The sequence below is a fragment of the Galeopterus variegatus genome, unplaced genomic scaffold (assembly GCF_000696425.1).
Source record: "Galeopterus variegatus unplaced genomic scaffold, G_variegatus-3.0.2 Scaffold3364, whole genome shotgun sequence".
Lineage (NCBI taxonomy): Eukaryota > Metazoa > Chordata > Mammalia > Dermoptera > Cynocephalidae > Galeopterus > Galeopterus variegatus.
The window spans coordinates 222,113-233,970 of NW_007729475.1; the positions used below are offsets into that span (position 1 = coordinate 222,113).

The 11,858-nt window shown below is 50.0% G+C and overlaps 3 pseudogenes; 2 read left to right on the forward strand and 1 right to left on the reverse strand.

Moving 5' to 3' along the window:
- Nucleotides 1–1,833: 1,833 nt before the first annotated feature.
- LOC103600476 lies at nt 1,834–2,989 on the forward strand (annotated as a pseudogene).
- A 1,944-nt stretch (nt 2,990–4,933) lies between these two features.
- Nucleotides 4,934–7,200, reverse strand: LOC103600477 (annotated as a pseudogene).
- Nucleotides 7,201–10,737: 3,537 nt separating this feature from the next.
- LOC103600478 lies at nt 10,738–11,310 on the forward strand (annotated as a pseudogene).
- Nucleotides 11,311–11,858: the final 548 nt, after the last annotated feature.

The window sequence follows — 11,858 nt, forward strand, 5'->3', positions numbered from 1 at the left end:
TTTACCTTGTGTAATGACAAAAGGAAATAAAATAACAGAGGGTCTGTACTGACCACACAGGGTGAAAACCCAAGAAGGCCAGCTTCTCCATTAAACCCATAAATGAACAGCTGGAGAAAATCCTGAGGGAATTACTTTTGAAAATGGATATCCCCTGTATAAGTTAGGATGGAGTCCAGTTGAGCTTTGCAGTCTTGGTAACCTTGAGCTACCTGGTGAGAAGTCTGCCTAACCTGCTAGAGAGAGCACTGGAAAGGCCCATCCAGCATCCCAGCTGAGTCAGCCCAGGATGCATGCAGCCACCTGGGAGACCACCAGCAGGGCCAGCAGAAAACTGCCCAGCGGAGCCCAGAGTTGGGAGCAAACTAAAACGGTGGTTGTTTTAAGCTGCTTCATTTTGGGGTGATCTGTGACACAGCAATAGTCATCTAGGACGAGATGCAAGTGCGTAATAACTTCGTATAGCATACATTAACCTGCATTTGATTCCATCTCTGCTACACACCAGTTGTGTGACTGTGGGCAAGTTATTTAATTTTTAGGAGCTTCATTCCTTTACTGTAAAATGGATCTCTTTGCAGAACTGTTGTGAGGATGACGAGACATTACGTGTAAAGGCCTTAATATCATAGGTGTTCAAAACATGGTAGCTGTTGTAATTTGATCTCCAGAGAGCTGTGGGGGCGGGGAGGAGGGTAGAGAAGGCTCTAAGGATGGTGGGTCAGGCCCGGTGGGACCCAGCAGTGTCCTGTCCTGTTGCAGGTATCAGTAGATCCATCTCTTTGTTAGGGCCGGAGTGATTCCCAGCCCCTGATGTTTGCCTGGTTTCTGTCCCAAACATGGGTGGGCACATGTCTTAGGCGAGGTTCCTCTTTGCACCACTACGCCACTGGCTGTTCCGGATCCAGTGTGCTCAGAGGGTCCTTGGGCTCAAACCCAGGAGGATCATTCACATGCCCTCTGATCCGATCCCTGAGCCAACCATAATGAGAGTGAAACCCAAACCAGCCAGCTTCCCCATCAAACCCCTAGATGAACCACTGAGCTTCATATTTAAGGGAATCCTGAAGGAATCATTCTTGAAAATGGTTCTCCTCCCTGATGAACTTGGAATGGGGTTCTGCTGCGTAGAACAGAAAATTCCCAAAATACTAATGGCTTAAACAAGCGTCTTCTTTATTTCTAATGTAGAAGAAACCCAGAGCTGGCTCCATTTGTGATCGGGGAGCTGGGCTCCTGTCTTTCCACTCTGCTGTCTTCAGCTTTACAGAAACATACTTCATAGTCCATAATGGCTGCCAGAGCCCCCACCAGCACATCTCTGTTTAGGGTTAGCAGAAGAAAGGAACAGGAGAGGACGAAAGGGTGCCCACTTCCTGAGAGTCCCTCGCACTTCTGCTTACATTTCATGGGCTGGAAGCTAGTCACAAATCCACACCTAGCTGCAAGGGAAGTTGAGAAATGAGTCTTACAGGGGGCAGCATTGCCACCCTGAATAAGATCAGAGTTCTACGGGTGGTGAAAGTGTTTTGAAACTAGATAGTGGTGATGGTTGCACAACGTTGTACATGTACTAAACGTTAGACACTTTAAAATGGTTAAGGTGGTGAATTCTGTTATGTGAATTTTGCTACAATTAAAAAAAAATTAGAGTTCTATTAAAATGGAATAGAACACAAATGAATACTGGGGGAGGTACGCAGTGTGCTGGCCATACCTGCTTTTTAATTGTAATCATTTAACTGTATTAGATCTCGACCTTTGACCTGTTGGCTGCCCCTGAGCCAGGGCGAAGGGCGAGGAAGCCAGATGGCCCTGGGCAGAGTGGCCATCATGGCCAAGTACCTGGCCCAGGTCATTGTGATGGAGGTGCAGGTGGTGGGCAGGGCTTTAGCCCGGGCCTTGTGGCAGGAGTTTGCAGCCAGCTGGGCAGCAGCCGACACCTGGGGACATGCCGGACACCAGCCTGTAGCCACTTCCAACCTCTCCAGCCTCAGCCTCCAGGAGGCACAGCAGATTCTCAGGGTCTCCAAGCTGAGCCCTGATGAGGTCCAAAAGAACTATGAACACTTATTTAAAGTGAACGATAAATTCATGGGTGGCTCCTTCTACCTGCAGTCAAAGATGGTCCAAGAAAAGGGGCACCTGGATGAGGGACTCAGAATGCTGGCCCAGGAGGACAGAGACAAGGGTCAGATGCCCAAAATGTGACTGCTTGGCTCTCCCCCCCCCACCGCCTCTAATTTATAGTTCGTAATGGAGCCAAGAGGAGGAAAAACAAGCTACAATAGAAAGGTACTTAGAACCTGTTAAAATACTGATATCCTGGAATGTGCAACCACAAACCGTTGAGGACTATGAAAAGTACACCGTCCTTCCAAGCCTGGTCAGTCACCGAATCACATGCTAATGTGTCAGCCTTCCAGTGCTCTGTCCCTTTGCTCTGCTTGAGTCTCAAACCCATGACCCCTGCCGGGGACTTAAGGTCTGGGGCCCTGGCAGGGGTGGAAGTGCTTAGGTCCTGGTGGGGGGCCCGGAGAAAGGAGACCAGCTCCCTCCTGCCTTGCTCACAGCCCCTTCGAGGGGCAGAGTCAGCATGGCCAGGCCTTGTCAGGGCTGGGGGCCTAAGCCCAGCAGCAGGGTAGGACAGGTCAGGGTGACCAGGGCTTTAGCCCGGGCCTTGTGGCAGGAGTTTGCAGCCAGCTGGGCAGCAGCCGATACCTGGGGACATGCCGGACACCAGCCTATAGCCACTTCCAACCTCTCCAGCCTCAGCCTCCAGGAGGCACAGCAGATTCTCAGGGTCTCCAAGCTGAGCCCTGACGAGGTCCAAAAGAACTATGAACACTTATTTAAGGTGAACGATAAATTCATGGGTGGCTCCTTCTACCTGCAGTCAAAGATGGTCCAAGAAAAGGGGCACCTGGATGAGGGACTCAGAATCCTGGCCCAGGAGGACAGAGACAAGGGTCAGATGCCCAAAATGTGACTGCTTGGCTCTCCCCCGCCACCGCCTCTAATTTATAGTTCATAATGGAGCCAAGAGGAGGAAAAACAAGCTACAATAGAAAGGTACTTAGAACCTGTTAAAATACTGATATCCTGGAATGTGCAACCACAAACCGTTTAGGACAATGAAAAGTACACCGTCCTTCCAAGCCTGGTCAGTCACCGAATCACATGCTAATGTGTCAGCCTTCCAGTGCCCTGTCCCTTTGCTCTGCTTGAGTCTCAAACCCATGACCCCTGCCGGGGACTTAAGGTCTGGGGCCCTGGCAGGGGTGGAAGTGCTTAGGTCCTGGTAGGGGGCCCAGAGAAAGGAGACCAGCTCCCTCCTGCCTTGCTCACAGCCCCTTCGAGGGGCAGAGTCAGCATGGCCAGGCCTTATCAGGGCTGGGGGCCTAAGCCCAGCAGCAGGGTAGGACAGGTCAGGGTGACGCCTCTGGGACAAAAGGGCAGTCCAGGAAACGGCAAGGTCATCAGAGATACTCAGAGGAGCCACAGGGCCACTGAGGACCCCGTGACCAGCCAGGCAGCTCCTGTTCTGCAGATGGGAGATGGAGGGGCTTGGCCACTCTGCACCTAGTAACAGGGAAGCCCTAGAAGCCTGGGTGGGGGTGGGGTGGGGGAACAGCAAGAGGCCCAGGGTGGACTGGCCAGTTAGCTCAGGAGAGCCCAGCTTCCTGGGATGGGGCACTGGGCTGTGGGGCGCATGGGCCTCCAGTATCCTTGGATTATTCTGGCCCTTGTCATGGGCCTTCTGAGTACAAAGACCCTGGGGGAGCCGGCTGGGTGAGGGGTAAAGGAGGGGAAAAGCCAGAGGACATACCACGTCACGTGTAGTCCAGGTTCCCTCCTCTCGCCACCCCTTCCCAGGCAAAGGACCAGGCCCTCCCATGGCCATCTTTGGCTGCTCGGCTGCCACCAGGCCCAGGGCCTTCAGTCCATAGCCTCCAGAAATCTCCTGATCCAGTACTGACCAGGAGCCTGCCCTCCCCTGCATGCTGTGACTTGGCACCCCAAGACCTGGAGCTTTGTCCCAGCCTGGGGTCATTCCTAGCCAGCCTCCCACCTCCCTGTAGGCCTCTGCAGGCTGGCACTGCCCAGGCCAGGCCCAGCTGGGGTGGGTGATGATGAGAAATCACAGCTCGGCCTGGCCCCACCTGCTGCCCTCCCTGGCTCAGGGCTCCCTGGCACCTGCTCCCAGGGTGAGGGGGCAGGTGAGTGGTCAGCTATGCTGTCACTCTGCAGAGTGTCGTCCCTCTGGCAGAACTGTCTGAATCGGGTTGGGCATGTGCTGAGGGACAGCTGGCAGAGCGGGCTTCCCTTCTCGGAGCAGGGAGGCACCTTGTCATGGGGGCAGGGAGAGCAGTGGCTACTTCCTGTGGCTTTGCTGGGGCCTGTGTCTATCTTGCTCCCCCTCAGGAGGGTGGACTGGAGGGAAAGGGGTCCAAGGAGCCCCCAGAGCAGAGGCTGGGTGAGCCTAGGCAGGAGGGGGGGTTGGCATCTGATCCCTGGGGACTCCACCTCACAGCTCATCACGTGAAGGGGGTGGGGAGGAAGCCTGGTGCCAGCAGGGAGGGCAGACACCCCCCCTCCCGCTCCCACTGCTGGGATGTGGAGACTGAGGGGGACTGAGGGTCAGCTGGAGGATGGGGTAGGAGGGCCAGAGGCGAGCAAGGCCTCAGCACCCTAGAGCACAGCTCTCCGTGGATGGCAGGCCCAGGTCCTCACTTGGGAGCTGGGCAGCCAGCAGCGACCTTCTAGCACCATCCTTGCTGCCCAGCTCATCTGGGTTGGGCTGCCCGGGAAGCACAGCTGACCAGGCCCTGGGGCAGCAGGACATTCCTGCTATTTTGCAGAAGAGTTTCTGTTGCTTGGGGCGAGGCTGGGAGCGGCTTGTGGGGCTGCTGTAGCTGTCTGTCAGGCAGGCTCAGTTCACTGCAGCCGGCTTGAGCAGCACGGAGCCTGGCGGGATGACCACCGAGTTGACACCGGTGGACAGGCCTGGCATGGTGCTCGGCAGCAGGGGGAGTCTGTCAGGGCTTGGCTGGGAGCAGCTGCTCTCTGTCCTTTCAAGGGGTATCTTGTGGCCCTCTGTGGATGGGCACTGACCCATGTCCCTTCTCTCCTTCAGCCTTGCCACCAGCAGAGCCAGCGAGGAGGGAGACCACGGGCAGGTCCAGTTCACCAGCCGCAAAGGGCAAGGGCAGCAGTGGGTTCATGGCCAGACTGGGGGACAGGACAGGGCCTGGCAGCCCAGGGCCCATGTCCCTGCCACCCCTACCGCCCCCATCATTGCCACAAGCTGGGACACTGAGGTTGAGGGGGCCAGCAGCAGGGGCAGGCTGGGCAGGTTGGGGCCTCTGAAGAGGGCAGCAAGGTTGGGGATGATGACCTGGGCCCTTCTGAAGTAGGGCTGCCATTGGGGGCCCAGTGGAGGTTTGGGAGGAGCTCTTGCTGCTCATGGGACATGAAGTGGCTGTGGGCCTTGATGTGCTTGCACAGCGAGCTGGGGTCAGTGTGGCGCTTGTGGTAGCTGGGTATCTTGCAGTAGTAGGGCTCGTCCACGTAGTGGGTGCATAGTGGTCACTTGAGTTGGAGTAGTGTTTGTTGCAGCCCTTGTAGGGGCAGATGCAGGGCTTCTCACCTGTGGGGCGGGTGGCATGAGGGATCTGTCCCCCCACCCAGCTCTCCCTACTCACCTATATAACATCCTCCAGGCTGAGAGCTCACTGAGAGCACAACTGAGACCCTCCAACTGGAGGGGAGTGTCCCCAGAACCTGACATGAGATCTGACCCCAGGAGGGGACAGTGGAGTACTGACTGTCCTTATTCCACAAACCGACTCAAAATTTACTGAACATCTGCCACTGCACTGGGCAGGACAGGACCCACATGTGGCCACTGAGCCTTAAATGTGGGTGGTCCAGGTAGAGATGCACTGTGAGAGTAAAATACACACCAGGAAAAAAAAAATACATGCCAGATTCCAAAGACTTTGGGTAAAATTAAGAATTTTAATGTTTCGGGCTGGCCCATGGCTCACTCGGGAGAGTGCGGTGCTGATAACACCAAGGCCCCGGGTTCGGATCCCATATATGGATGGCCGGTTAGCTCGCTGGCTGAGCGTGGTGCTGACAACACCAAGTAAAGGGTTAAGATCCCCTTACCGGTCATCTTTAAAAAAAAAAAAGAATTTTAATGTTTCATTGATTTTTTTTATTACTGAAATGATATTTTGGATATATTGGGTTCAATAAAATATTACCATTAGAAAAGAATTGTATTAGGTCACACTGGACTGCATGTCACCACGGGCAGGGGAGTTGGGCATCACAATCGGGCAAGCTGGGTCACTTGCACATGTAGCCGGGGCTGGGGACTGTGACTTGGAGAAGCTGGGGAGGAGCACTGGGCAGACATACAATGATAGCCCTGTCATTTGTCATTAGGATTTTGCTATGAAGTTTCCTTAAAGTGAGGCATATCCATATCAGTAACTGGAAGGGCATGGAATTACTTCCCATTACCTGAGTCAGCTTGGCCAGGAGTGGGCTTTAGGACAAACAAGTACCCTTATGTGGCTTCTAGCCAGCTTGGGCTGCTATAACAAATACCACAGACTGGGTGGCTAAAACAGCAGAAATGCACTTCTCACAGTTCTGGAGGCTGGGAAGTCCAAGATGGAGGTGCTGGCCCACTTGGTTCCTGGTGGGGGCTCTCTTCCTGGCTTACAGACAGCCACCCTCCTGCTGTGTCTTCACATAGTGGGGAGAGAGAGACAATGGAACAGAGAGAGAGAGAGAGAAAGCTCTCTAGTGTCTCTTCTTCAAAGGACACTAAACCTACCATATCAGGGCCCCACCCTTCTGACCTCATTTAACCTTGATTGTCTCCTTATAAGACCTATCTCCAGATACAGTCACACTGGGGGTTAGGGCTTCAACAAATGAATTGGAGGTTGAAGGACACAACTCAGTCTATACCATGTGGTCAGGATACAATAACGACCTAACAATGCAGAAAAAATGAGTTCATAACCCCCTGACCAGTTTTCTAGGGGCAGTCAGAGTTTTTTTTATTGTTTACCTTCCATTTCATGACTAGTTCCCCCATTGTCCTCCTGAACATTCCAGGCTAGGCCAGGTGTTTTCTTTTGAACTTGATCTGATATTTCTTTGTAACTCACAGCCCATACCCATACTGAGGATTTCTTTGTCTTGGAAAACACCAGGGGAAGCTTTTATCCAGATGGCCTACATTTTCTTTGCACCCCAGAAACGAAGGGGGATGGTCTCCTACCTTGCATGAAATGTTACCTAGGAAAGAAAGAAAGGGGAGAGGGGAATGTAGGGACCAAGGCTGGGGGAGGGGAAGGTGACTAAAAAGTGGCTTGGCCATCACTCTTCCCTCGCCCATCCCCAGGGGATGGAGTCCAGCCCAAGTGTCCCGATGCTCAGAAGGAGCAGGGCAGGGAACAGGAGAGGAGGAAGGGGGAAGAGAGAGGGTTAAGTCTGTCCAAGCTGTTCAATGTGATGAAACAAGGGTGGAGTGTCTGCCAAGAACAGGTCAAGGAAACCCCAGGGTAGTGATAAATGGACACTTCTCTGTAGATTTTACATGGATCTCTAGGGAAAGCGCTGGAACTGGTTCAAAACAGGATAGTGATAAATGGACACTTCTCTGTAGATTTTACATGGATCTCTAGGGAAAGCGCTGGAACTGATCTCATTCAACAATTTTTTTTACAAATCATATTGAAGAGGAAGTGCACAATGAGCTCTGCAGGTTTGCCAAGGACACTAATTTCTTCCAGGTGCTGAAACGCTAAGGTAATGGGGAAACGCTGCAGGAAGCTCCTACAGCACTTAATAGGAGCGGCAGGAAAACGGCCCTGGAAGGGGCAGGAGTGAAGTGGAGTACCAGAGAGCAGAGCCCGACTCCGCCGCCCTGCAGTCTCACCAGCTGCAGCAAGTGCTCTCCCCCTGGTCTGCAGCTCCAAGTGCTGGTGTGAGTGTTGGGGGAGAGGTGGCATAGGGTGCTGGGGGGGTCCTGACCTGCCTGGAAGCCGCTGTAGCAGCAGCCCTGTTCCTTCCTGGCCTGCACACAGAATCTGTGCTTTCCTGGATCCCCCGAGGCTTTCCCTCCTCATGCGCTGCTTGGCTCTGTGGGTACCTCCACTGGTTCTCTCCTCCCACCTGGTGTGTGGATTGTTGGCTTCTGATCTTAACCTTTCTCTCGGCTTGGATGGACTTTGGTGTGACCTTAGTCTATGCCACACCAGGATACTGCATCCTTGGGCATCTTTTGGTCTCCTCCACCCCTTTCAATAAACCTGGCCCACGGGACACCCCCTTCTCCCCCACCCCACTCCACTCCAACAAACATTTGCTGGGAGAACAAAGAAGCCCCACTCAAAGCCTTTCTCCAGAATCCAAGCAAATTCTCAGCATTCCGCTAGATCTCCGGCAGGGCTTCACCATATCACCTTTCCTGATTTTCGTGTCTGCTGGGATCTTCATCTCAGTGTCAGGTATTTTCTTCAGCTTATCCTGCTATGATTTCGGATATATTTATTTGGTTTGATATCACCTTGGCACCTCACCTCTCTCACACCCCAGATGGTTCCGATCTTTGCTTTCAGCGCCACAACCAAAGATAACAAAACGTTCTAGTGTTTAATTTCCAGGCACCAGGGAATCAACCAGCCACTCCGGGTCTCCACAGACTGAGAAGTTAAAGGATTCATAGGAAAGAGAAAGGCTTTTAACGGTAAGAGATTTAGCTTCATCGTACCATATGTATTAATCCCTATATGTTAAGCTATCCATGTGCTTGCTATAGGCTTATGAAGGGTAAGCTTTCTTAAGCTTAAATTGCTGAGAGGGCAACCAATAAAATAATTGAATCAGGCAATCATCACCAATGAGCACCAAAACCATTCTGTGAAAACTAGCTGAGAAACAGGGTATTTGCATGGTGCCAGAATATCACTTCACAGAATTACTTACTAATTCACCAGGAAAAAGTAACTTTATAAAATAAAAATCTGTGATCAAGTGACCAAATTTCGCATCATTAATAGAGGGACTACAAGACATTATTGGCTTCCCGATGTCATGTGTCAAATGTTCTTGCCCCAAATAATTGACCTTAAAATGATCACCTTAATTTCTATACCAGGGTCTGGGAGAGAAATAAGCCCTAATGCCCCAAGGCATCTATGTTAGCTACAGTTCTCCAGAGAAACAGAGCCAATAGGATGTATAGAGAGGGACAAAGAGATTTATTATAAGGAATCAGTTCATGCAATTATGGAGACTGAGAAGTCCCAAAATATGTAGTTGGCAAGCTGGAGACTCAGGAGAGCCAGTGGTGTAGTTGTAGTCTGAAAGCCAGCAGGCTCAAGGCTCAAGAAAAGCTAATATTTCGGTGTGAGTCTGAAGGCAGAAAAAACGCTGATGTCCCAGCTTGAAAGCTGTCAGGCAGAAGGAATTCCCCCTTATTCTGGGGGTGGGAGTGGGGGACAGGAGTTGTCAGTCTGTTTGTTCTATTTAGTCCTTCAACTGATTGGATGAGGCTCACCCACCATAAGAGAGGGCAATTTGCTTTACCCAGTCTATGGATTCAAATGTTAATCTCATATAGAAAACACCCTTACAGACACACCCAAAATAATGTTTGACCAAATGTCTGGGCACCCCCACAGTCCAGTCAAGTTGACGAATAAAATAACCATCATTGTATCCTTTGTATGTAACAAATTAATGTCTCTCCTATGCACCTAGAATGGCTCTAGTATAAATAATCATTCAATCTTTCTGTGTTCTATGGTTCAGATGAGGGACTCCAGTCAAGAAAGTTCAGTTTAGAGGAAATAAAAGGATAGAGGGACAAGTTACATGGAACTACTAGAAAACAGTCAGAAAAATCCAGAATGTGGAATATTCTGCAAAACAAGTAACCTAGTTTCTTTAAAAAGACAATGTAAAAAAAAAAAAAATGGTGGGATGGACTATTCTGAAATAAAAAAGACAGAAGAGACATAACCAAATACCATTTGTAAAACTTGTTTGAATTCTGGTTCCACAAAAGAGAGCTATAAAATATACTTTGAGGACAATCGGGGAAATCTAAACACTGACTGGATATTAGATATTAGGAAATTACTATAAATTTTCTTAGGTGTGATAATGGCACTGTGGATATTTTTAGAAGCTCCCTACTGAAGTATTTAGGTGTAACATACACCTAAAATTATTTTCAAACATTGTATCAAAGAAAATGCACATATATAGATAAAGCGTAAATGGTAGAATGTCAACAATTGCTAAATCTAGGTGGTGGGCATATGGGTGATCTTTCAATGTTTCTGTGTGTTTGAACATTTTCATAATAACAAGTTGCAGGGAGGGAGGGTGCGAGGGTGGACACTTGGTCAATGTGAGTGAGTCCTTGAATGTAACAGGCATTGGGAGAGCCAGTAATGCTAGGTCTGGAAAATTCCCTTCATTTTGTGGGGCTCAAAGAGTAGTGTGATGGGCTGAATTGTGTCCCCCCAGAATTTACATGTTCAAATCCTAACTCCCAGTACCTCAGAATGGAACTGTCTTTGGAAAAAACGGCCTTCGAAAGAGGTAAATAGGGTTAAATGAGATCATTGGAGTGGGCTTTACTCTGGTATGACTGGTGTCCTTATAAGAAGAGGAAATTTGGGAAACCCGGGCTGAACCATGGTGGAGAAAACTCAAAAGAGTGTGAAGATTGCTCCTGGGGCTGTTGTATGTGTAGAAAGTGAAATCAGAGGAGATGTAACTATCAGACCTTGGACAGTGATCCACCCGAAAGCACAAATTATTGCAGAAGCCGGGCCCGTAGTGATTGGTGGAGGTGACGTGACAGAAGAACAAGCTCTTATCATTAATGCCCACCCGGATAATGTTACTCCTGACCTTGAAGATCCAGAACCCAAACCTGTGATCATTGGCACCGATAATGTGTTGGCAGTTGGCTGTTATTCCCAAGCCATGAAAACAGGAGATAATAATGTCACTGGATCCAAAGCATATGAAGGCAGACATGTAATATTGACAAGTGGCTGCATCACTGGGGCTTGCTGCAACCTGAATACTTTTGAAGTCATCCCTGAGAACACAGTGATCTATGGCACAGACTGCCTTCGTTGGGTGCTGACTGAGCGACCACAGCCTCAGGCACTACAGCTGGATTTCCTGATGAAAGTCTTGCCAAACAATCACCACCTAAAAAAGACTATGAAAGGAAGCTCCATTCCAGGCAGGAAATAAGAGCAATGTATGACATGAAGATAACATTTCATCTTTGGCCACTGTCCTTTGAAAGGGCCATGGGCTTATGGACTGAGCGACCACAGCCTCAGGCACTACAGCTGGATTTCCTGATGAAAGTCTTGCCAAACAATCACCACCTAAAGAAGACTATGAAAGGAAGCTCCATTCCAGGCAGGAAATAAGAGCAATGTACGACATGAAGATAACATTTCATCTTTGGCCACTGTCCTTTGAAAGGGCCATGGGCTTATGGACTCCTAGAAGCTCACAGAATAATACGTGTTGAATTTATTTTGTAAAATTGAGTTAGAGAGGAAAGTAATGGGTTTTCATTGTAACTGTCCTCTATAATTCATATGTATTATTTTCCTATATGCTTGTTTCTTTTCTGATAATTTAAAGATTTAGTTTATCGTATATAAAATGTTTTTTTTTTTTTTTTCCTTTTTGTCTTTTTTCGTGTCCGGCAACGGATCGCAACCCTCAGTGTCGCGCCCATACCGGACCGTGACCGGCAACGGGATCGCAACCCTCGGTGCTGCGCC